General features: G+C 33.5%; 1 protein-coding gene and 1 pseudogene across 1 annotated transcript in view; both read right to left on the reverse strand.

Annotated features, from left to right (window-relative positions):
• Window positions 1-26,456, reverse strand: part of EYS (eyes shut homolog) — a 1,553,129-nt gene that overhangs the window by 1,210,359 nt on the left and 316,314 nt on the right. The window lies entirely within an intron of this gene.
• LOC129513213 (U2 spliceosomal RNA) lies at window positions 22,050-22,149 on the reverse strand (annotated as a pseudogene).

The following is a 26,456-nucleotide window of genomic DNA, read 5'->3' on the forward strand; positions in this document are numbered from 1 at the left end:
GGTTGCTTAACTGACTGTGCCGCCCAGGCCACCCATCTTGTACTTACTCTTAAATCTCTGGAAATTAGATTAACATCTCTATGCTATTGTTTTCTAGTTTGTGAACTGGGGATAATAATATTAACCCCTTAAAATGAGAAGAATAAAATGCTCTAACAGATAAAAAGTATAGCAAAGGATCTAGTATATAGTAAGTATTCAATGGCATTTATTACGTATTATTAATACAACCTCCATGGAGTCATTATCCCATATACAATATTTTATGCTTATTTCTTGTCCCTTAAAATAATTTATACATGATTAAACATGTATTTTTAGGATGTAAGAAATAAACAGTAATATAATTTTTAATAATATTTCAAGATAGTCTCTTCAATAAAGGTACTGAGCTAATTGGATATTCACATGTAAAAGAATGAAACTAGATCCAAATCTTATACCTCTCACAAAAATTAACTCAAAAATAATTAGGGACTTATTTTTATTTTTTTGTTTTTTAAATATTTAATTTATTTATTTATGAGAGACACACAGAGAGAGGCAGAGACATAGGCAGAGGGAGAAGCAGGCTCCCTGTGAGGAGCCTGATGTAGGACTTGATCCCAAGACCTCAGAATTACAACCTGAGCTGAAAGCAGAGCTTAACCGCTGAGCCATCCAGGTGTCCCAGATTTTATTTATTTATTCATGAGAGACACAGAAGGAGAGGCAGGCTCCCCAGTGGGATCCTGATGCAGGACTCAATCTCAGGACCCCATGATCATGCCCTGAGCCAATGGTAGATGCTCAACCACTGAGGCGCCTAGGCGTCCCTTGTTTTTCATTTCATTGGCCATTTGATCCTTTTATACCTGACAAATAAATGTTTCTTTATAATGAAAATACTACCTCTAATTTATAGAATATTATGTGTTGTACAATACTTTCATATTCTGTGAATTGGCCTCCACTCTATTATTCTGCCCCTCAACAACTTGCACCACAAGCTCCCCAACTTGGACACTCCTCTTCTATGTCCTTTCTCTGTCTCCCTCATTGACTCTCTTCTGCTGCCGATGGTGAAATACACATATTGTCAAGGAAAGCCTTGTTTCTTTCTAGAGAATTCATGTGTTGTATATGCTAATTCACACTTCTGACTTCAAGCCAAAAGTACTAAAATTTTAATTGCCTGTGGAATATACCTGTTTCATACGCATCTCAACCTTAAAATGCCCAAATGGGAATCCTCCTCCTTATTCCCTCCTAATAGCTTGACTTAAATACAACTCTGTTAAATACATCGTAATTACCTAGTCACTATATCTGAAAGGTTAACATCATTAATTTCTCTTCCCTCATCTGCCCAAACTAGTCACAATATTTGGCTGATATTACTTCAGGTGCTTTTCACATTTCGCCCATCACCTCCATCTGCATTACTGCTTCCTTCATCCTAGCCCTTAACATCTCTCATTCTGCTATTATGCTGGTTTCCTGAAAGGTATACCTTGATTATTAACTCTTGTTAATCTATTCTCTTTCCACTTCTCAAGAGTGAAAGCTAACCATTCTCCTCTTTGAAAGTGTAGTTTGGTTCTCCAATGCCTAATTGGTAGAGTTAACACTGTTCACTTTGCCATACAAATCATTTCACAATTTAGTTATAGCTAACTCTGAATTCCCTGCATCTCTGCCTCACCACATTGATTATAGTTTCCCAGGCTTATTAAATTATTTCTCTACTTCACTACTTTGGACATGTATGAAAATTCCCTTCACTGAGAAACATTCTTTCTACTTCATCACCCCTTCCTCTCCCTATCATCGATTTTTTGCCCACATCTCCCTGTGTAAAAATTTCTATCCATTCTTCCAATATCCTCTCACATAGAACCTTTTCAGTGACACCTTGCAAGACTTCCCTAGAGAGAAAAGTTTATCTGTCTTGTGTCCCTGCAGCTCTTCTATCTCTGTCAGTATACTGTAGATTATGGCCTACTTTATCTTCATATAATTATACTTCTCATAGTAGGCTCTACGCTTCTTGAAGGTATTCTATTATAAAGACTAAGAGACTGAGAGACACATAAATTAAAATCCTGGCTTTGACAACTCTAAGCTGCTGACTTCTGAAATTTGTATAAACTCTCTGAGTATTAGCTTTCTCACATAAAAATGGGGATACTGATACATATGTTTCCAGCTGATTGGATGATTTTTTTAAAGATTTTATTTATTTATTCATGAGACACACAGAGAGAGGCAGAGACACAGGCAGAGGAAGAAGCAGGCTCCCTCTTGGGAGTCTGATGCAGGACTCAATCCCAGGACTCCGGGATCACGATCTGAGCGAAAGGCAGACACTCAACCACTGAGCCACCCAGGTGCCCCTGATTGGGATGATTGAAGTAGAGACTATCTAAAGTGTTTAGTGAATTCAAATCTTATCATTAGAAATAATAATATTACTATTACTTCAAGTTCATGATTAAGGCAAATTATGTGCTCAAAAAATTGCTTCACAAATCAATGTTTTTCACAGTGATTTTATAAAATGCTCAAGAAAACAACACCCAAATTTAAATAGCAAAGAAAAAAGGTCCCTAATAAGATACATTTCTTATCTGTGTTCACAAGATTGATGATTGATAGATCTAAATTTAGAACACAAATTTTCTGATGTTTTGAATGTTTTCTATATTATGAATTTCATATTTCTACTTTATGAAGATATAATCCTATAAAGGTTTCCTGTTTTCAAAAAACTATAGTAGCCAGGCACATATACCTGTAGCATCAACTGATAAAACAAGTATTTCTGTGTATGCAAGATAAACTTCTATAAAAGAACCAACATAAACAGATCAATTGACTTCATGAAGTTGGGCCTTCCAGAATAATCTTAGAATTTAATTATATTTTTAAAACAAAATGGGGCATATCCAAAAATTTCATATTTTTGTCACTTTTTTCTAGTAGTTTACCTGCAAAATATGTTTCAGAATTGTTTCTTTAAAGACAGTATTTAGGGGATCCCTGGGTGGCTCAGCGGTTTAGCACCTGCCTTCAGCCCAGGGCATGATCCTGGAGTCCTGGGATCGAGTCCCGCATCAGGCTCCCTGCATGGAGCCTAATTATCCCTCTGCCTGTGTCTCTGTCTCTGTCTCTCATGAATAAATAAATAAAATCATAAAAAAGAGACAGTATTTATTAAATAAGGGCATATGTATGAAGTAATTGATTCTAAATTCCCTAGTTATGCCCAGTTAGTCAAAAAAGCTAACCTTTACAAGCTGTGATCCTTTTAGTTTTATCTAATTTATGTATTTCCTATTCACCATGCACAAAACCTGGCAGTAATTTATTTATTCATTGATTCATTGATTCATTCATTCATCAAATATTTGTCTAATACCCACTCTTAACTTCAGTCAAGCAAATACTTATTCAGCTAGCACTATGCCAGATGCTTGAGAATAAGCACATGAACAAGACAAACTTGGCCCTTATTTTTTCAAGATTTTAAATGCATTGGAAAATCTAAGGTACTTTAGTTGTATTTTACTAAGAATTTTGCAAAATGCTTCTAATTTAGTGCAAATTTCTTTTTTTTTCTCCTTGGTATTTATTTATTTTTTAGTTTTTATTTAAATTCTAGTTAGTTAACATATAGTGTACTATTGATTTCAGGGGTACAATATAGTGATTTATCACTTACATATAACACCCAGTGCTCATCACAAGTGCAGTATATTTACTTTTAATAATTAAAGAAGCGGATGCTGTTAATTCAAAGAAGTCATTTTTTTTTCAAATAACATTTTCCCTATAAGATGTCATATTGTCTCAATGTGATATAAACACAAACACAGGATTTTGTTTTTTGCTTTTAAGCCACTTCAAAATAGGATTCTCACCAATCCCAGCCAGTATTATGTCACATCTCAAAATGTCCTACATTTTGGCTCTTAAGGCACCATACCTTTGTAAAATGCAAATAAAAGGAGATGAAAAAAGATTCTAAAGAAGAAGCACAATATGAGAATGTTTTCCTTTTCCAATGTACTAGCAAGGAATACATAACTGGATAGAATTGCTTCTGTTTAGAGGAATAAAAGGAATATATTGAAGTCAGTAAATGCATTTTCTTTGAGTAAAAGGGTTATCACACAGACATTTGTAACTTTAGAGATGTCACTGCTTTAGCCTCAGGGTTTTAGAAGGAATTTCTGTGCTTCAAGATGAAGCTGGCTGAGGTTCTATATCCCCTAATATGAGAAAGGATGACTTATAAATGAAGATTTAAAGTACTGGAGTCAGCTTTGAACTAGTCAAGCTTGAAACTAAACTCCCATCTCACCTAGTAAAGCTCTAACTGCCAGAATGTTTTCTGGTTGTGGAGGATAAATGACAGTATGTATCAGCCAGAAGGGATACTATATATGGAAGTTAAAAGTAAGTTGCATCAAGTCATAAAATAAACATAACACCTTAGAAGTCATGTGCATTTTACTGTTCAAAACAGCCTTACATAATGTAGCAATTAGACTAAACAGTGTTTACATTACTGAAAAACAGTTTTCATTTTCATTTGATCAAAATTTATTTTATCCCTTAAACTGAAGAATAGTGAAATATTACTTATACCTCCCCTGTCCAGTTCTATCTTCTGACTTTTTAAGTGAAGGAAGAGCTGAAGGCAAAAATACCACATACAAAAAGAAACTAAAATTGAAATCTAAAAATCCAAATTTTAATGAAGGTTAATATATCAACTTATTCATATATTATATTAATAGCAGAAGCTATACTTATCAAACACCATCAGCTAAATCAATTAAAATGTCAATTTTAATCTAAATGTTGTATAGACCTTAGGAAATCAGAATTGTTTAGTTTAAATAAAACATCACTTAAATACATATTTGTTTAGAGTTAGATGTGAGACAAAAATGTGCATTCAACACATCCAAACATCTTTAAGTAACCTATAATTATGAACTGTGTATGAATTTTCAGTGAATTATGCATATACAATAAATATACTGATTGAATGCCTATAAAATATAATAAAGAGTATGGTTTTCTCAAAAGATCTGTTCTAGGGCAGGCCCTGTGACTCAGCGGTTTAGCGCCGCCTTCAGTCCAGGGCGTGATCCTGGAGACTCGGGATCGAGTCCCACATCGGGCTCCCTGCACGGAGCCTGCTCTCTCTCTGCCTCTCTCTCTGCCTCTCTCTCTCTCCTCTCTCTGTCTCTCATGAATAAATAAATAAAATCTTTAAAAAAAATTAAAAGAAAGATCTGATCTGTTCTAGTGGTAATGAATGTTTTAATTTGCATTTCTGGGTAAAGTAGAAATTGCCATTAAGATCATATAATAAGGTTCATTTTGTACTTTGATAAATAGAAAGGGTTAAAAAAACTATATAACATCTGGAAAATATTTGCATAACCATTTCAAATAAGAGACAAATAAATAAAAAAAAAAGAAAAAGGTAGCATGCTAAAGTTCAGACTATAAGAAAGACTGCAAGGAAGTATAAAATATCTAAAAGGTAGAAGTAATGATACAGTCAAGGCATTGATCAATAAGAGTTTTGGCTTAAGATGATGCATTCAGGTGACATAACTAAGAGGAAATTGATAGGGTCATGGGAAATAAATAAAATGTGAAAAAAATGTGAGTTTATAAGGATTTTCAAGTACAGTTAAATACATTGGATAGACATGGAATATAACAGACCTATTAAATGGATTGAATGAGCAGATAATCTATTCTAAGGAAACGGGTCTTTACTACAGAAGACAGGATATTGTTGCATACCAAAATAGCTCTAAGCTGAAATCTATGTGAGAGTTAGAGAATTCCCAATGAATTATTTTACAGAGATTTTTTTAAAAAGGAGAATTTATAAGTTTTAGGAACAAAACTGAAACAAAGTGAAAATTATTTCATTTCAAAGGGGAAAGACAGGCAAAGCAAAATAACAGTTACTAAAACATGTGGTTACCTAATTATCTTTTAGAACTACCATTTACTTAAAAAACAAAGTTTAGTAATTCTTAATATCTCATCTCCTCTTCCATATAGAGCAGATACTTTAGATTTAATTGAAACTAAGCAAGGATTATTTACAGTGAATCAGACATGGAGGGCACCAAAGGAAAAGGCAATCCCATCATCTCAACTGGGAGCAATTTAAAATAGCCAGATACAACTCAATATTATAATGCTTCTGAAAACAGAGATTAAAATCAGATTGAATAAAATTAAAGATTTTATGAAGCTATGAGTCAGTTTTGTGTCCCCATTACCTTTTTCTTTAATAAATGAATTGAAGAACTATGATGCAGCATTTTCTTATGTCCAAGAAATGACCCCTAAATTCTGACAATTATTTTAGAAGTTATCTTAATGAAGAAGAAAAGTAAATCATTTCATGGGCCTTTAGGATAAATGCAGAATTAAAATGACATACTCAAAAGATTAAAAAAGAAGTTATGGAATCAGTGCTACATACTGCTGTATTTGAGTTTTGCATCAAACAGTATGATTTAAATGACTGCATAGAGCCCAGGTGGCTCAGGGGTTTAGCACCATCTCCAGCCCAGGGCCTGATCCTGGAGACCCCAGATGGAGTCCCGAGTTGGGCTCCCTGCATGGAGCCTGCTTCTCCCTCTGCCTGTGTCTCTGCCTCTCTCTTTGTGTCTCTCATGAATAAATAAAATCTTAAAAAAATGACTGCATAGTTATATCAAATACAAAGATGTTTGCAAAAACCTCAAAGGGTGACAAAAAGGTGAACAAAATTATGTTGCTGTCAAAGAGAGTCTTAAAAAGTACCCTAGAGTTCCATACTGGAAAGCCTTTTTGTTGTTTTATTTTGGAAATGTGAGGGAACTAGTTGAATGACTTGCCAGAGTAACACAGTTGTTCAAAAAAAGAGCTAGAAAGTCATTACTGACCTTGTTTGTTCCACCAAATTAAAAATGCCTCTAAAAGATTCCTGGGGATGGGGGGGGGGAGCAAGGGGAATTAAAAAGAGCCTTAGGGCATATTATAGGAATCTTAAAATATTTGAAGGTTGACTTGAGGAAGAGGTGTTAATTGATCGTTTTTAATCACTTAAGTCATGTAATTAGAGAGGTGGAATCAGAAAATGAAATTAGGAGGTCACATATTCATTCCAAATATAAGTGAATTTTCAAAATGACTACTCAAAGATGAAATGAGCTACCTTTGGGAAGTATTGAATTATTCATCACTGTGGAAATGTTCATATTTAAAGGGGATAAAACTTTAGTCTGAAGTAGTGGAGTTGGGATGCAAGAATCATTGGATGTTTAGACTAAATGAAACTTTATTTCTTACAAGTCTCTCATTAAAATTGCACACTCAAATGACAGATTTTTAGGAAGTGGCAAACATCGATTGGCTCTTCACTTAATTGCTAAATTCTCTAAGATTTGGGAAACTGTTAAAATAAGTCTTTGTATTAAGATTAAAGGATGAAGTAACATAATGTTTTATAACACTTTTATTGGAATCCCTGGGTGGCTCAGCAGTTTAGCACCTGCCTTTGGCCCAGGGCGCAATCCTGGAGTCCCAGGATCAAGTCCCCTGTCGGGCTCCTGGCATGGAGACTGCTTCTCCCTCCTCCTGTGTCTCTGCATCTCTCTCTCTCTCTCTCTCTCTCTTTCTCTCTATGTCTATCATGGATAAATAAATCTTTAAAAAAATTTTATTTCCTTTATAATTGAGTTAAGGAGCTATTACAAATTACAAACCACTGTGTATCTGATACTATTATATGTACTCAGGAAGCGAGTACTAAATGAACAGCGGACAACAAACCTAGCTTCTAGGAAAAAAAAAAAAAAGACTGAGGAACAACAGAGTAGTCCTTCCAAACTATTCAATTCTTCCACATCCTGAATTTTTCAACCATTTATTTGATTTTCATTTTATTTATTACACTTAAAAATCTCAAGTTCTACAGACAGCTCAGTTTACATACAGTATTATGAAAGATAGGAAAAACTAAATCTTAAATAGTAAATTACCTTAGATAGCAAATAGTACATATTCATGATGTTTTGTTTGACCTTCTGATTCTTACTGACTTCCTGGTTTCTGAATGGATTCATCTCTAAAGTACACTGTCCTGCACCAAATGGCAGATCACAGTCTGCCTTCTCCTTTGGAGTCACAGTTCATCTCGACCTTGCTATTTGTGTAAGTATCAGATTGGGTAATGACCTTATCTGTTACTGTATTGGAATCCCTAGTTATCCACTTGGCATTTATGGTCAGCTTTCCATTTACGACCTGGTGCTGACATATTCCCTAGACAATACTCTGCTGCTCATTAGCATGAGCGTCCTCTCTCTAAAATCATGGTATAACATAAATCCTCTAGGCCTCTCAGACACATTGTGTTGTGAAATGCTTATGAACTTGAAGCAATTTACTAGAGAAGTAATTGTTTTATCTAAAATTATATTTCAAATCATTATTTGAATACATGCTTTTCTCTCATTAAAATAACGTTTTCTTTCCAAAGAGAAAAGTCAATTATATTTTATTGTGTTTACAAGAGTGAATGACAATGTGATGCATTAACAAAACTATCTTTAAACATTGCAGTACTATTTGAATTATGTGAATAGCTTTGGAAGATTTTTGAAGATATTCAATTTATTTTCTGTATCTTTAATGACTTTGAGAAAATATATGTAGCTTGCATTTGAAAAATTTAAAAGCAAAGTGACTTTTATTAATATTAATTTGTATCTCCTGAAGCATATTATTCATTTTCAACATAGTATTATGCACTATCATCATGTTTATTCAATGGTGATTTTAAAAAAATGACATCTCATATTCTAAAATCAATTAGCAATTTAAATGTAGTGAAAGATTAGTCAAAACAATATATTACTTTTTACTTTTTTCTAAACCAAAGAAGCTTAAGGACATCATTGTCTTTTCTACTTTTTAATGTAGCTATTAACAATACCCAAGAATTTATATGCATATTTTATTTCCTTTAATTAAATTCACATCAATGTCCTAATTTATATTTATAAAATATAGATAAATACACACAGATAAATATATAAAGTTTTTGAAACCTTATAACTAAACTTTTAAGGAAAGTTTAACAAGAACAAATTTCAACTCAAGTTTGATTAATTCCGTATAGATGAATGGAAAATTAAGTTAGTATGCTGAAGCTAATAAATCATGAAAATGTATATAACTGCTAAAAATTATAATATGCATTAAAAAGTATGATTTCTGGCAAATTATGACAGCTTTTAAAAAATCTGTTTTCCTTTAAGAAAATGTTGATAATTAAAGTCCATTGCCAGATTTTTTAGAAGTAAGTTATATCTTGGGCAGCCTGGGTGTCTCAGGGGTTTAGCGCCACCTTCGGCCCAGGGTGTGATCCTGGAGTCCGGGGATGGAGTCCCACGTCGGGCTCCCTGCATGGAGCCTGCTTCTCCCTCTGCCTGTGTCCCTGCCTCTGTGTGTGTGTGTGTGTGTCTCTCATGAATAAATAAATGAAATCTTAAAAAAAATCTAAAAAAGTGCAACTAATTACAAGTCTAAATTGTTTTATTAGAACGTAATTTTAACAGGACCTAATTTATAAATTATATTCCTTTAAATATGTGCTATTGTAGATGTGACAGATATTTAAAAATACGTCATTTAAACATTGGATACTCAGATGATTAGGCACCATTTTGTTCCTGACAATGATGTTCTGTTGTTTTAACATAAGCTGCAGTTCTCAAAGTGTGGCTTTGAGACCAGCAGCACCACAGTCACCTGGAAACTTGTTAGGGAAGCAAAATCTTTGACTCCAAACCTACTGAATCAGTAACTCTTGAGGTGAGATCAAGCAATGGGTGTTTTAACAAGTCCACTGAGTAATTAGGATGCATGCTAAAGATAGACTATCTGGATGTTCTCAACTGTGGTGAATATAAGAATTATCAGTGAGTAAATAGATACATAAATATCATTCTATAACAATTAAAATAAAGTATCTGGGGCAGCCCTGGTGGTGCAGCGGTTTGGCGCTGCATTCAGCCCAGGGTGTGATCCTGGACACCCGGGATCGAGTCCCACGTCAGGCTCCCTCCATGGAGCCTGCTTCTCTCTCGACCTGTATCTCTGACTCTCTGACTCCCTCCCTCTCTCACTCATGAATCAATAAATAAAATATTTTTAAAAAATAAATAAAAAAATAAAGTATCTGGTGAGAAGACCAGTATTTGTTAAAGCACCCCAATTTTAATGTATAGTCAGGGTTGAGAACTATTTATCATCTAATATTCAAGAAAACTTACTTCATTCCCTTTTCACTTCTGTGGAATTGAAGGCATGCCTGTTCTTTTCAAATTCTGCCTCATCAACAAACTTTAAATCTAATGCCAATCTTTCCCATATTTCTTATCCTCCTGATGAGAAACATACCATTGACTTATTTTTGTATTATAATTACTATGCCAATTTAAGTAAACTATTACCTGTACACAGATAACATCTTATTAGTAATTCTTAGCAAATATAACAGAGTCCTGCAAGAATCGTTGCTCCTCTAGACCATTTATCTTATCACATGGTATCAGTTTCCTAATAAATATCTGGGTGGAGTTAATCACAGTAGAGATTCATCATAAGTACTCTGAATGTGCTGCTCATTTAAGAATTTAGCTAGTTCCTACTATACTACCATGTTATGGCATTAATCTTTACCTCCACAAATTAAACTAGTAATTTAATATGAGATTATAGAAGTTTAACACTGACACAGAAATACAGGCAAGTAGTAATCCTTAAGAACAGTACTATTTAATACTATTTAACTAATCTATGTAACTAAGTAACTAATACTATCTAACAAACTCTCAGTCACACCAGTGATTTGATAAATATTTAAAAAGTCTGAGTATCCTGGGACGCCGGGGTGGCTCAGCAGTTTAGCACCGCCTTTGGCCCAGGGCCTGATCCTGGAGACCTGGATAGAGTCCGGCCTCCGGCTCCCTGCATGGAGCCTGTTTCTCCCTCTGCCTGTGTCTCTGCCTCTCTTTTTGTGTCTCTCATGAATGAATAAATAAAATCTTAAAAAAAAAAAAAGTCTAGGTATCCAGACATTTTAAGTAGCAGGTCTCTTTTAGTCATGTTGTTAGTCATTACTCTAAGCTCAGTATTTCTAAAACAATATCTAAGAATTAAGGGATGCATTTGTAGTCTACAAAATTATGAATAAAATGATTTATGTAAGAAGTAGATAATCTTCAAATAATTTTTAGTTTACAATATTTAATCCTGAGTTAATAATTGATAACACTGTAATCATCCCATTTTTCTAAAGCAGAAATAGCAAATGACTTTTTAAAAATTCACACAAAATAAACTTATGCTTGATTAGAATGATTATTTTGCAAAATGTCTTCAATGTGCCCTCCAAATTTTAGAATCTACAATTTTTCTTCCTCCTTTCTTTCCTATATTCAAGTCAACACTAATTATTGGTACTTTTTCATGAAATATCTTTCAAGTATCTTTTATTGTAAGCCTCATAGCATTATATTCACAATTTAATTCAGTGCTAACACTTTTTTTTTTTTGCCTCCAGTTTCTCTCACCCATCACCCATCCTAAATGCAGATGTTGAATGATTTTCAAAAATTAATTCTTGAGGCACCAATGTGGCTTAGTCAGTTAAACGTCTGACTCTTGATTTCAGCTCAGGTCATGATCTCAAGATTGTGAGATTGAGCACCACATGGGGCTTTGTGCTGGGTATGGACCTGCTTATGATTCTCTCTCTCCCTCTCCCTCTGTCCCTCCTCATCCTCGCTCCAGCTCTGTCTCTAGCTCCCTAATTAAAACAAAAACAAACAAACAAACAAAAAAACAAATAATTCTTCCCATCATGAAATTAACCAAATAAAAGACCAGCTATGTTAAATTAATATCTTCAGGTTTGCATGCAAATTTCTTTAATGCTCAGTATCAGTTCATTTCTCACTAACTAACTTCATATTCTTTTACTTTCTTCCTCTCCTATAATGTATGTCACAACCTCACCTTGTCTAACATTATCCTATATTCATAGTGATATAGGAATGAGTTAGGGGTAGATGGGGCTAGGCAGGAAAAGATAAGGGAAAGGTCCCAATGTCAGGCTCCTACCCATCCCAAGGAAACAGAGATAAGACAATAAAAACAGAAAAATAAATCTGACTCCCTAACTCCAAATTGTTAGGGAGTATTCCTCTTTAATGGCTATTAGACTCACAGAAACCCCAGATGTAAAGAAATACTATGGAGGAGATATTAACCAGAGAGATGGGAACACCTTGTTTGTGCTCATGATATTTACAAAAAAAAAAAATCTTGTTTGGTACAAGTCTACCATGTTTGTTCTGACTATAGACGTGAAACGTATAAATCCACCCTGATAGTGATAAGAAATTTTCCAAAAAATAAAAAGAATGTTTAAATACTGAAGGAAAATCATGAAATATTCTTTAAAAAGCATAAGAAAAAGAAAGAAAGACAGAAGAAAGAAAGAAAGAAAGAAAGAAAGAAAGAAAGAAAGAAAGAGAAAGAAAGAGAAAGAGAGAGAGAGACAAAGAAAGAAAGAAAGAAAGAAAGAAGGAAAAGAAAGAAGAAAGAAAGAAAGAAGAAAGAAAGAAAGAAAGAAAGAAAGAAAGAAAAAAGAAGAAAGAAAGAAGAAAGAAGAAAGGAAAGAAAGAAGAGAAAGAAGAAAGAAAGAAGAAAGAAGAAAAGAAAGAAAGAAGAAAGGAAAGAAAGAAAGAAAGAAAGAAAGAAAGAAAGAAAGAAAGAAAGAAAGAAGGAAGGAAGGAAGGAAGGAAGGAAGGAAGGAAGGAAGAAAGAAAAATTTTCCAAGTTCCCTGGTCTGTTTCCTATAAAAGACAGACCATAAAAGCCCTCAGGGCTACTCTGTCAGGACCCCTCTCACTTTTGAGAGCTTTCTGTGCTTAATAAATTTCTATCGCTTTGCTCACTCTATTGTCTGCGAGATTCATTCTTTGACTCCCTGAGACAAGAACCAAGCTCTCCCATGTCAATAGGTCTGGATTGGCTGAAAATCTTATCAAAAACTTGAGTTTATTTATCAGCATGAAATCACAAATCATGTAGCCTATAACAGTCATTTTTATTTTATTTTAAAGAATTTCAAAGTAATACATTTTTCTCTTTACAAATATGTAAAGACAAATATTATTTCTTCTGTAAAGATAAATATTATTCAGCTCAGAATGATAGCTTTTATAAAATAGATATTAATTTTGTGGGAGACTTAAATTTTCTAAAAATAAGATGAAGGACATAAATCACGATGACATGTCTATGGGCATGCAAAATTCAATATACACACTACACTTTGGTTACAGCATCTACACAACACACCTAGCTATGTTTCTTTTTTAATGACTATTTTGAAAAAACATATTTGAAGAATTACCTAGAAAATGTGTGTGTATGGATAGAAATTTTATGTGTTTTATGGAAGACAATAATTGTTAAACATTTAAGGATCAGACACTTTTAAAATTGGTTTATCTGCCAGAAGTCAGCTTTGCCTCTACTGAAACATAGTTTGTTCATTTTCTCTATTGTTCACATTCACATTCTAATAATACTGGATTTCAGTTATTTAGGAGAATTTAAAAATTATTTTTGAGTAGCAATTATTTTAAATGGAATTTCCAGTATACAAAAGAGTATAATTATAGTGATATGGTTATGAATTATATGGAGTACACTCATACATTATTTTTGCTTTATGAAAATCTGCTTATGCTTTTTTAAGAATATTTTATGATTTTCATTCAGTATTTAAACATTCTTTGGCAAAACATAAATAAAGGGAGAGGGAGAGAGAGAGAGGAAGGGAAGCAAACCATAAGAGATTCTCAACTATTGAGAATGAACTGAGGATTGATGGAGGGAGGTGAGCAGGAGATGAGCTAAATGGGTGATGTGGATTAATGAAGGCACTTGTGATAAGCACTGGGTGTTTTTTTTTAAGATTTATTTATTTATGTATGATAGACATAGAGAGAGAGAGAAAGAGAGGCAGAGATACAGGAGGAGGGAGAAGCACACTCCATGCTGGGAGCCCAATGCAGGACTCAATCCCGGGACTCCAGGATCACACCCTGGGCCAAAGGCAGGCACTAAACCACTGAGCCACCCAGGGATCCCTGGCACTGGGTGTTATATGCAAGTGATGAATCACTAAATTCTACTCCTGAAACCAATATTATACTGTATGTTAACTAAATAGAATTTAAATAAAAGTTTGGAAGAAACAGAAAACCTGACATAATATGACGTAGTCACACATCATAATCATTTTTCATATTAAATTAACAATAATTTTAATGATTTTTAAATTGATTACATTTATTGACCAAACATATTAAAACAATAAAATAAACATTATTTGACAATGTGTTTGATGGGACATTTAAGAACATGTATAACATTACAGCACACTATATAAAGGATAGGAGAGATGGGGTGAGACTTACTTTCCTATCTATGAATTCTGTCAGTGATCCTGGATTTCCTGAAGCCTCTAGTGTCATGGACATGTGATTCCTCCATAAGACACCATGAACCTACAAGTGGAGGCCACTTGGCATGTTATTTTTAGAGCCACTTAGCACATTATTGTTCAAGCTGTAAATTTATCAACTTTGGAGAGATTAATTGAAGAATGTTAAATCTTTACTCATACCTAAGGGAATAGAAATTCCTTTATTACCTAAGAAAATGAAAAAGATTTAAAAAGTTGATTCATATATGATCATTAAAAAAATTAAAAGGCAGTGAAACTGGTAATAACAACAAAATATTAGCATGGTAGTTCTTACAGACCATAGAGCAACATGATAATATCATCATGATGTAGAAACGAGTTAGGGGCAGAGGGGGCTAGGCAAGGAAAAGATATGGGAATGGCCCAGAGTCAGGCTTCCAGGAATCTGTGGGCTCCCATAAACCCTAAGGATACTGAGAGACTCCAGAGTCAGGCTCCTACTCATCCCAAGAAAACAGAGATAAGACAGTAAAAACAGAAAAAAATAAACCTGGCTTCCTAGTTCCAAAATATTAGGGAGTATTCCTCTTTAATGGCTGCTAGGTTCACAGAAACCCCAGATGTAGAGAAATATTATGGAGGAGATATTAACCAGAGAGAAGGGAACACCTCGTTTGTGCTCATGATATTTACAAAGAAATATCATGTTTGTTAAAAGTCCACCATGTTTGTTCTAAAATATTCACCCTGATATTGACAAGAAATTTACCAAGTTCTCTGGTCAGTTTACTATAAAAGACAGACCATAAAAGCCCTCAGTGGCAACCCTATCAGAACCGGTCTCACTTTTGAGAGCCTTCTCTGTATCTCAGCTTAATTAACCTCTACCACTTTGCTCATTCTCTGTTGTCTGTGAGGTTCATTCTTTGACTCAGTGGAGACAGGAACCAAGCTCTCTTGTATCAGTCATAAACTGAATTATCATGAAATAGGGTTACCTACTCAGCCAATTATAGAATGGAACTTTTACTGAAGAAAGATTAAACATGAGAAATGCTCTTATTCAATATGTATAAGTGAGGTGAAATATTTGCTAAGAATTTTAAGAGTCTTTGAAAAACCATGGACATCAAATGGTCAATTTAATGAAAATATTCATCCTCTTAAAATTTATATATTGAAAAATACTTCTCTTGCTCACAAAATAGATGTTTTCAATGTATCTGACACATCAGGTTCATGCAATAGATATTGGGTAGTGTCAGGATGTGTGATACTAAGTAGATAAAAACACTCATTCATCCTCAACTGTGTAGTGTGAAGAATCACTCATTTAAGACTTAATTGAATAATGCCATGATAAAATTTATATATTAGATAGATGACAATGACAAGTTTTGTCACAGCATTGAGAATACATTTTAGTAGGAAAACAAACCAAAAGGTCTTCTATTGCTTTAGAAGAATGATTATAGGGATCTGAACCACATCAATGGTAGTAGGTATCAAAACTTGAGTTTGCATTGGGAAAATATAGCAGATAGAATTGATGAGACTTAGTAGCTAATTGTAAGTGAAATGAGGGGTATGAAGGAAATATTACTCAAATAAGATATCAAGATTTGCTTTTTTTGTAGTAAATAGACTAGAAATCTTCACAATGTAGAAATAATATGTTTTTTGGTCTCTGTTGAGTTATTATGCATATGCAATTTACAAAGTAAATTATGACTTTCTACCTCAATTAGGAACACTAAGTAGAGAACAAATGATACCTACTTTTGTATTATTTTTGGTAATTTCATTATTATTATTAATTTCTGATATCTACAGTCAGTGTTACAGAACTCCTGTTTTGTTTTTTTCTCACCAAATTGTTGAGAAAACCTCTTAGCAATATAGAGTCAACACTCATTATTTTTTTGGTTCGTCAATTATTTTCTCACAAACTTCCACATAGTACATATTTCAAGCCATTTTGGACTGATGGCTAAAATGGTTTCCACATCTATTCTGCTTGCTTAAACTCTTTATTCCATAGCCCCACTGTTCATTACATTTTCATCTCCCAGAGATCATTACTCACTTTCAAACTGAAGCTGATTTGTTGCAATATCAATATGAGGTCTTTTAACCTCCACTTCACTTACAACGTAACTGAGATGCAGCATTTCAGCACCTGTCAAAGGCAGACCTGGACCAGGTTTTCTGACAAAATCATTAACATGCTTGCCATTGCATTATATCTATTCTTAGGTCAAAGATTTGATTATGCTTGGAGTTTTATTATATTTTTTCTTTGAAGCTTGATACTAATAATTGCAAACCCACCCCAGGTATGCAAAATGACAACCTAATTATTATGAGTTCATATTTATGTCATACTCATCCCTTTAAATAATATAAGTTAAATGTAATCTTCTAAACCATTTTTTATGACAGATTTTCAAGCTACCTAAGAATGAGGAATACCACCTGATTTAATGTCCTAATGATCTGCCCTAATAATTTCTCAAATCTCATGCCTGAAAAAGAAAGTACAGTAGAAGAAATGGAATTTTTATTTTGTAATTTTCAATCTGTGATCAGGCCTTATCAACTCATATTGTAAGAATATGAGAATTTTAAAAACAAAAACAAAGTAAAACACATTCAAGTTCCTCTGATTTTCTGTTGTTGTTGTTGGGGGGAGGGGGTTGATGGGTGAAGGGGGATGTTATGGGAAGGGCCCTGAGGAGAAAAGTGATCTATATAGTGCCAAATAGTCTCTCCAATACCTAGAATGACTAAGTCTAAAAAAAAAAAAAGCTAAAAAATTAGAACCTCTTCCAAAAATGCTGGAATGGCCCATAGAATTAAGTAATATTATAAATGATTCAATGAATAGCATACATTACATTGTGAATTCCTGTATGCTTACATCAAGTTAATGTCCAGTAATTCAATTAAATGAATACAATTTAAAAGAAGACATTTCCTTAATAATGTAACATTGCAGTTTCTGGGTAAAATATATGATACTATTTATGGTCATTTACTCAAACCTCTACTTACTTCAGTGGATATTGCTTTATGAATTTTGCAGTAAGAAGTAAACATAAGCTCGGTGAAGCAGCTATATCTCTACCAGTTGCAGATAATAAAATACTTTATATTAAATAGTCATTTGTATTAAAGTTGTCCTTCATAAAGTACTGGTGCTGTATATTTTTAGTATTTGCTTCTACTCTTATGATATGCAAATATAATCATTATACCATTTTACTGAAGTGTTCAGCATGTTTCTACACCATCTAAATTGGTGAAAATGAATTGTGATAGCATGCAATATTAATATGAAAAGCCACAAAAATTGCTCACATAATACAACTTTCATATTAGAGGATTTAAAAACCTCAATTTTGCTGTTGCAAACCTCTCCTTAGTTGTGCACATAAGCAGAAAGATGAGGTACTGAGTGTTCTATCTCTTTTGAAAATAGTCTTCTCTAGGGATCAGAATGATAATAATGCTTGGCAAAATAATATTTTGATTTAGATTCAAAGAACAAAATACTAATTTCAGTTAAAGATAGCTCTATTGCTTTACAGCTACTGAAATTTAGGAAAAGGACAAGATTCTCCCTATGAATAATATAATGAGAAGTTGAAAATCTATCTGGTGTATAGAGCTATCCATTTCCCTTTCTGTTTTATGTGGTATAATGAGTTCTAAAAAATTAAAAATAATAAAAAAAGAACAACTGTAGGGACTTATCATTGGGAAAATACTGACAGAATTGAGTCATAGAGTAATTCTTTGACCAAAGGTAGCATTCAAATTCATTTTTTGAATTTTATGAGCTTTTTTCAGAGAAAACCTACAATCATTTGCCCAAAGTTTTATTTACTGGTTTTGCCCATGAGAAGTTCTAGCTGAGCTATTAAGCAAAATATGAAACAAAATGACATGGAGTCCTTAAGATCTGTATACATATAAACCATGAAATTCTAAAGGGCTGTATCTTTCTAACTGTCTTAAAAGTGGAATTTTTATATGGGGACAAGAAATTATTTATGGGAGTGATTTTTTTAACTTCTCATATTCTGTCCTATGCTAATTCATCTTCAAATCTTTATGTCACTAAATGAAAGACACAAACATAACATCTTTTTAGCTATTTGCTAAAATAGCTAATAGGAGAGACAAAACTATTTACTGGCTTGTTTTCTTTTCTTTCCTATGACTAGTTTCTTCTGTAAGGAGCTGGAGGCCAGTGGATGCACATTACACAACTGTTAAGACAGAAGACATAATGCATCAGTTCTAAGTCAGACTCTAGTTATGATGAAAGAGGCATTGTCAATGGCAGCTCTGCTAGGTATACTGCTTTCTGATGAAAGAATGGTGCTACCACCAGGAAGTATTATACAGGAAAAGCATGGGGATGAAGAAGAAATGGAGAAAGGATAGAAGAGTCAACCTGAAAACTTTGCTTTGCCACTTAAAGAATCCTCATCTGTAATATTCCACAAAAAATGGGTATAATAAAACATATATGAAATAAACATGAGAATTATAAATGTATGATATCTATGCAAAGCATCAAAGCCTAGACATATTCAATAAATGATAGTTTTATCAGATTATTCTCAGTATAATTCTCAGTATAATTCTCAGTATAATTCTCAGTATAATTGTCCCCTCTCACAGGAAGATTCTCAGTATAATTGTCCCCTCTCACAGGAAAAAAAAAATCCACTTGGCATAGTAAATGAAAATACAAAGAAATATCAAATGTATGTGATCCTTATGAAACAAAACCAACTATATTTCTTTGGTTTTCATTTTTATAAAGCATTATTATCATCATAAACCTTCTTATTCCTAATTCTTAAGTTTCTTGACCAAGTCAAAAGAAGGATGGTCTTTGCAGAAAGTCTTGGACTAAAATTTAGGTATCTTCACTCTAGTAATTTAGTTAATCTAAGACATTTTGTTCATATATTAAGTGATATATCAGGCTGGCTGTAAGGATTACACAAAATAGTCTATAACCCTAGATGGCACATAAAGCATCATCAACTGTGAGGTTAACCTACTCTATTTCCCTTTTTATATACTAATATTAATGAAGAAGGTAATACTATCTCTCTTGAAGGTTTTTTTTTAAAGCTTTAGTTGAAGTATAGTTGACATATTAGTTTCAGGTTTACAGAATAGTAGTTCAAAATTCTGTACATTATGAAATGTTTACAAGTGTGGTTATTGTCACTATACAAAGTTACAGCAATATTAATAACTGAATTCCCTAGTGCTGTGCTTTTTATCCAAGTGACTTATTTATTTCATAACTGGAAGCTTATCTTTGTTATGATGGGCTCTTCCTCTGCCTTCATGTTTACTCTCCCTCTTTGATTACACTAAGTTGCACTCACTTCTCCAAGTGATTTCATTCACATTTTTCTGTTATCAACTAAGTGTTGATGGCTCCCAAATGCAGACCTCTAACCTGAACTGATCCTTTTTTACTTTAGATTTTATCACTTTCTTATTCTATTTTGCTTACCTTAGTCATCATCCATCATCTTTCCCTATAATGGTGATCACTCCCCTGATAGGAGTCCCATTATTCTATACACCTTTCTTTGGTATATACTTCTTACTATTTTTACTATTTTGGTGTGTACATTTACTATTTTCTCAGATCACACATTCTCAGTCAATAGGTAAAGTCAATTTTCCTTAATAATAATCCTTGAGCTGATTCCATTTCTCTGTGTAATATTCCAACTTGAGCTTTCATTATCTATTACCTAAAATGTTTTATTTAAAAGCCTACCATTTAGCATCTTTGCCTGAAATTTTCCATAAATATATATGTTTGTACAGTTAGCAGATTGAATAAAATATGAAACCTGGCCATATAACTCTCATTCTTAAAATTCAAAACTGAATTTCCATGTCTCCAAAACAAAAATTTCATGTACTTTCCCATGACAATTAAGGTTCTCAATGACCCACACTTCTACCGTCAATGTGCACTTGCCACTCATTCTACCTGCTGAGATTGATTTGTAAAACTTACTGCTTTGGAGTTTTACCTTAGCAATATGCAGTTTGTGCCTTCATTTATGTTCTGTATTCCTGAAATTATTTCTTATCCCTGCTTCACTTGATTAATTTCTACTTATCTTCTGTAATTCAGATTAGACTAGCTAACTAACAGTTTTATCACATGCCTTCAAAAAGATTCCTGACACTATGCTGAAGAGAAGGAAGAGACAGATATTGATATCTATGTATCACACCTTATATTTTTAAGTTATATACATACTCAAGTCCTAGCATAAGAAAATATTAATACTAATTAGAAAAAAGTTACTGAGTACTTCATATACACATGTGTGTGTATATATATATATATATATATATATATATATATATATATAGTGATAAGCACTTCACTTGTATTACATCAGTTAATCTCTAAATAGATTAGGACAGTCATAACCTCTGTTATCCACTAAAAGCTATCCTTATTTTACTTCCTTCCATCTTCCCAACAAAAGAACATCCTACCCTTCCTGGCCCCCAAAATATTTCATGAGATAAGAGAAAGAGATCTGATGTTGCTCTATATCCAGCACCTATATCAGTGACTAGAATATTTTAAGACACTTAAAAAACATTGTGTATAAAAACAAAAAACAAAACAAAACAACAACAAAAGCAGTGGAAATCTCCATTGACCCATCTTTTTTTTTTTTGCTTTGCTTTTTCAATTTACTTAATTAAATTATGAATGCAGCTATTTCCTATAAACACAAATAGAACATACCATTTTTTTGTTGTTATAGTTAACTCTCTTATATATATAGCATAGAAAATGTTTTGTTGCTTTAATTCCCTGGACAAAATCCCTATAATGCTATTTATTTCCTTTGTTGTTCCTGTGTACTGAGGAAAGACTCATTCATGGAAAACCCTGTTCATTTGACTGAGCACATGGGCAGACATTTTAGACAATATGAAGCAGTTGGTAAATTACTTATTCCCTTTACATAATGAGTAACACTTAGCATTTACTGATCAAATTGCCCTTCAGCACTTCATTTTTCTTCCATGACTTTAATGTTCACAATAACAAGTATTATCACCTCTACCTACTTTAATTCTGGAAATGACAGGGACCAAACAGCTTCAGACAGCATACAGTCTAATTTGAATGGCGTTGGGAAGAACTTCAGTTATAAAGAAAAAAAGCATTCACAAAAGTGAATACTTTTGACTCATGGATCAGTTGGGTTAATTAAGCTAAATAATAGTAACAAAAAAAGTAGTAGTGACCTGCAACCTGGGCTTAAAGCAACAAAGAGTTATTCCCCACTCTATGAAATCCATTGTGGGTGTACATAACTCTTGGGAATGAATTATTTGTGTGAAGGCTTAGCACTGTTCCTCAAACCTTATTTTCACTATAGTCACTGGGTAGCAGAATAAAACACAGAAGAATCTCAGCTTGAAAATTAAACTGATAAGAACAAATACTACACATGATCTTAGCCAAGAGGCCGAAAAGCGATCAGCTTGGCAATTAAGTGTTACTGCCTGAAAGTGATTCATATCACCCTACTCACACTTGACTGGACAAAGGAAGTCTAATGTTCACTCCTAACTTTACAGGGATAAGGATGTGCTGTTCTTCCATATGCCTGGGAGGAAAGAAAACTGGATATTTGTGAAAGGTTAAAGTGCTCACAGTAGCCCTTAAAATACTAACATAGGGAGGACACATAGACGGTAACAGAAAATATCTTCCTGTGTGATAGATACAAATTTCATAAGTACACACTTAGATTTGCAGAAGCATAGCTTTCATTTTTGTATAACAGCTTAAATGAAAACCTGACTCTGTGATCTGAAAAACCACCTGAGAAAGTCTTATTTATTTATTTATTTATTTATTTATTTATTTATTTATTTATTTATTTTAGCTGGAGGAAGGGGGTAGGGAGAGGGAGAAGGAGAGAGGGAATCTTAAGCAGACTCTGTGCCCAGCTTGGAGTCTAACAAGGAGCTTGATCTCACAACCCCAAGATCCTAGCCTGAGATGAAATCAAGAGTTGGACACTTAACCAACTGAGCCACCCAGGTCCCTCAAATCCATTAATTCTTAATCCTATTTGATGCAGGTATAAAACATATTGTCTTAGAGATAATTCAGTCATCTTTTTTGTTTATTTTTCATAGAATTAATATCTAAAACTAAATTCAGCCACATTCCTATTACTCAAAAATTTGTATTTTTGTTTCCTGAAAGGCTTAGGGGCACAAAGACCCTTGGTGGGGTAAGAACAGCCATAATTAGACTATGTTTTGCATCAACATATTCATCTTCGTCCAGATGCCATTCATTGCCCTTTTGCCAGAGTAAGACCTTACTTCATGCAGGCCACCTCCATATGCAATCCTCTCATTGCAGTTTTATGCCCTTCTCTCATTATTCTGTCATAAGACACCTTACAGGACTAAAATTATTTATCTTCTATAAGTCATGTGTTCATGCTTGACTTTCGAGAATACAATGAGGGAGAGATGTGTTGTTTAGGACTCAAGAATATTGACTTGTGATTATTGTGGTTGGAATGAAAATGGAAGGCCCTTAGTGATAAGGTCATACTGATTTTAGATTATTGTCATATTATAGACTATTTTAGTTTTTGCATATTATAGGCTATAAGTTTTAGTTTCTACTACATTTAAAATAATATATCTTTTTTTTCCTATATTTCTGAGTATTTCAGTTAGAATCTGGGGAGAGAGTAAATCACTATGTTTTCCTAAAGGTTATTACTTAATGTTTTCTGGTATTCATTTTTGCATATATGTCCAGCCTGTATTTAAATGGTTATCAGGAAAAAATCATAAATAAATCATACATAACATATTAAGACAAACAGATTTATGAATGGACAAGCTGCTAGGTGGAAGGAAGTATAATAAAAAGGCAAAAATAAACAAACAACAAACACGAACAAGATAAATACAGAAAATGGTAATTACAAAGAAAGAAATAAAATCAGTAATAGGAGAAAATGGGGAAGGGCTAGGTTTGTTAGTGATTTAGACTGAGTAGATTGGGAAGACCTCTTTGAAGAGGATAAAGCTAACTGAGATTTGAATGATACAAAGAACTTCTTAGTATTTTGAAATTTTGCTCTCTGCAGTAAGAGCAGGTTGGTTTCGTTTGAGATAAAAGAAACATTCCAGTGCAACTGAAGTATTCTGAATCTGAAAAGAACTATATGAGATGAGTGAGAGAAGTGGACTGAGGCTTTGTTGTAACAAATGTTGGTAGACAAACGATGAGTCTAGTGAGATTACATTTAGTGAACATAACTCAATTATGAACTGATCCAAATAAAACAGTCAGGTGTATTTTGTAAAGTTAAATGCAGATCTTATTTGTCATGTTAACAAAAAAGAAACACTGTGTTTGACTCTCTGTAAGAACAGTATTATTAAACCAATTGTATGGACCTGTGGAAGGAGTCCATTTGATATCACATGTGCTTCCAGTTCTTCAAAATAACTAGATATTCCTTCTTTCCATGTCCCATTGCTTCATATGGGACATAGATACGTGTGAATGTATGCCTATGATATCTACAAATTGTGTCATATGCATCCTATTTAATGACCATCAATTTATAAACTAAGAAGGCTAAATTTAGTAATTTGTATTTTATTCTGACAGATGGAGAGCCCCAAGAGAGTTTTAAGCTGGGGAGTAACAAATGAATCTATATTTTAATAGGACTACTCTGGTTACTTTGTGATAAGTAGGTTACTAGAAGTTAAAGTTGTAGCAGGGTGACTAGTTTGGAGGCTGTTGTAAGGATTACAGACCATCGAATTTTATGGACACTCTAAGAAAATAAGACTAAATGAATGATTCCATGTCCAACCAAGTTGTCACTGAGATAAAGATACTAGAAGATGTGCTAAAATAAAATGTTTAAGTTAAATGGAATTTTAGAAGTCTTAAATAAAAAGTTTATTGTAAAAATAAAACTTTAAATTAAACTAAAACCAGGAATCATGAGTATAAAATAGGGAAGAAAAAAAATCCAACAAATTAGGTAAAATATAGATAGCTAATATTTCATCTTTTCAATTATATCCGTAGAAAAATGAGTTTATGTATTATTTTTATGAATGTAAATCCTCTAGTTAAGAAATTGCTACTGGGCCAGCACCAGTGAACTTTACTGTACTGCTTAAGGAAGTGGAGATTTACTTGGGAATACTATTATCTGTAAGAAAACTGGGAAAGTTCAAAGATAAACATTTGTGAGTAACTTCTGGTAAAAATTATTCTGAACCAAGATACTAGGAGCCACCAACTCTAAATTTCCTCATGAAGAGAGATAGCAATAGATCTGGTACTTATACCTTCTCAGAAACCAAAAGAATCAGTTCCATTTATGGCTCAAATCTGGTTAAAACTGAGTCACTACTCACTACTCCAAGCATTAATTATCACAGATCACCTAAACTCTTGACATGTCAACATAGCATGTCCAAACACTTCCAAGGTGCTTCCTGAGATCTTCCTCTCTCTGATAAGAAAAATTCTATTTTCTCAATTTCTTAGCCTTTTTATCTTTCCCTCTGCTCCTTAAATCTCTAACCTTGGATGCACATCATAATCATTCTAGTTATTAAAAGCAAAATAAGAGAACAAAAGAGGAAGCAAACAAATAAATGAAAATCTATCTCTGTTCTGCATACCCACCAGTTTAAATCAGAAACTCTAGGAGTGGGACCTGAGTAATATTTTTTAAAGCTTTACAAAAGTGAATATAATGTGCTTCCAGGAAAATACATCTTTAAAAGAAAACTAATTTTCTTCAGAGAACAAGCTTCCTCTGTAACTTTAAGTTGAGGTTCTTTTCTTACATATCAAATATGTCAGAGACAGGAGGCTTAGTAACTATTCCTGTGGCTCATTATCAATGCTTCCAGACATTACTCCTTTTTTCTCCTTTGAAAGAAAAATAAATAAATACTTGGCTTTTTGAGGTGCATATTTTCCCAGTTTGTCTCAAACTTTAGTGTGAATCATATGGGATTCTTGTTAAAACACAGTGCAGGGGCACCTAACTGGCTCAGTCAGTCAAGCTTCTGCCTTCAACTCAGCTCATGATGCCAGGGTCCTGGGATCCACCCCAGCATCAGGCTCCTTGCTCACTGGGGGAGCCTGCTTCTCACTCTCCTCCCTGCTTGTGCTTCTCTCTCTCTCTCCCCCTCCGCCCATAAATAAAATATTTAAAAAAAAAATAAAAAATAAAATGCATTGCAGACTCTGATTCAGTAAAGTCTGGAATCGGACCTAAGATTTTGCATTTCTAAAAATTCTCAGGAACTCCAGTGCTACCGACCCATAGAACACACTTGTAAAGCACAGAGCACTCTCATCCTCTCTTCCACTGACTTGCTTTCTCACTCTCCCATTCTTTTCATACGAGAGATTTTAGCTCCTGGATCACAGACTTTCTTTCCTCCCATCGCATTTAATCAGTCCCAATGATATCAATACCTACATAGATGAAATAATCACAACCTGGATTCTTTATGTCTTCAACATCCTACATTCAATGATCTTTTTCTCCTCTTCACCTCAATATTTTGTGCCTATCCACAATAAATAAGACTACTCATTATAACCCCATTTTAATCTTTTAAAAATATTTATTTATTTATGTATTTCTTTATTTCTTTATTTCTTTATTTAAGAGAGAGGGAGCACAAGCATCAGAGGGGCAAAGGGAGATGCAGAGAATCTCCAGCAGACTCCTCACTGAATGTGAAGTCTGACTCAGGGCTT

The sequence above is a fragment of the Nyctereutes procyonoides genome, unplaced genomic scaffold (assembly GCF_905146905.1).
Source record: "Nyctereutes procyonoides isolate TBG_1078 unplaced genomic scaffold, NYPRO_anot_genome, whole genome shotgun sequence".
Taxonomy (NCBI): Eukaryota; Metazoa; Chordata; class Mammalia; order Carnivora; family Canidae; genus Nyctereutes; species Nyctereutes procyonoides.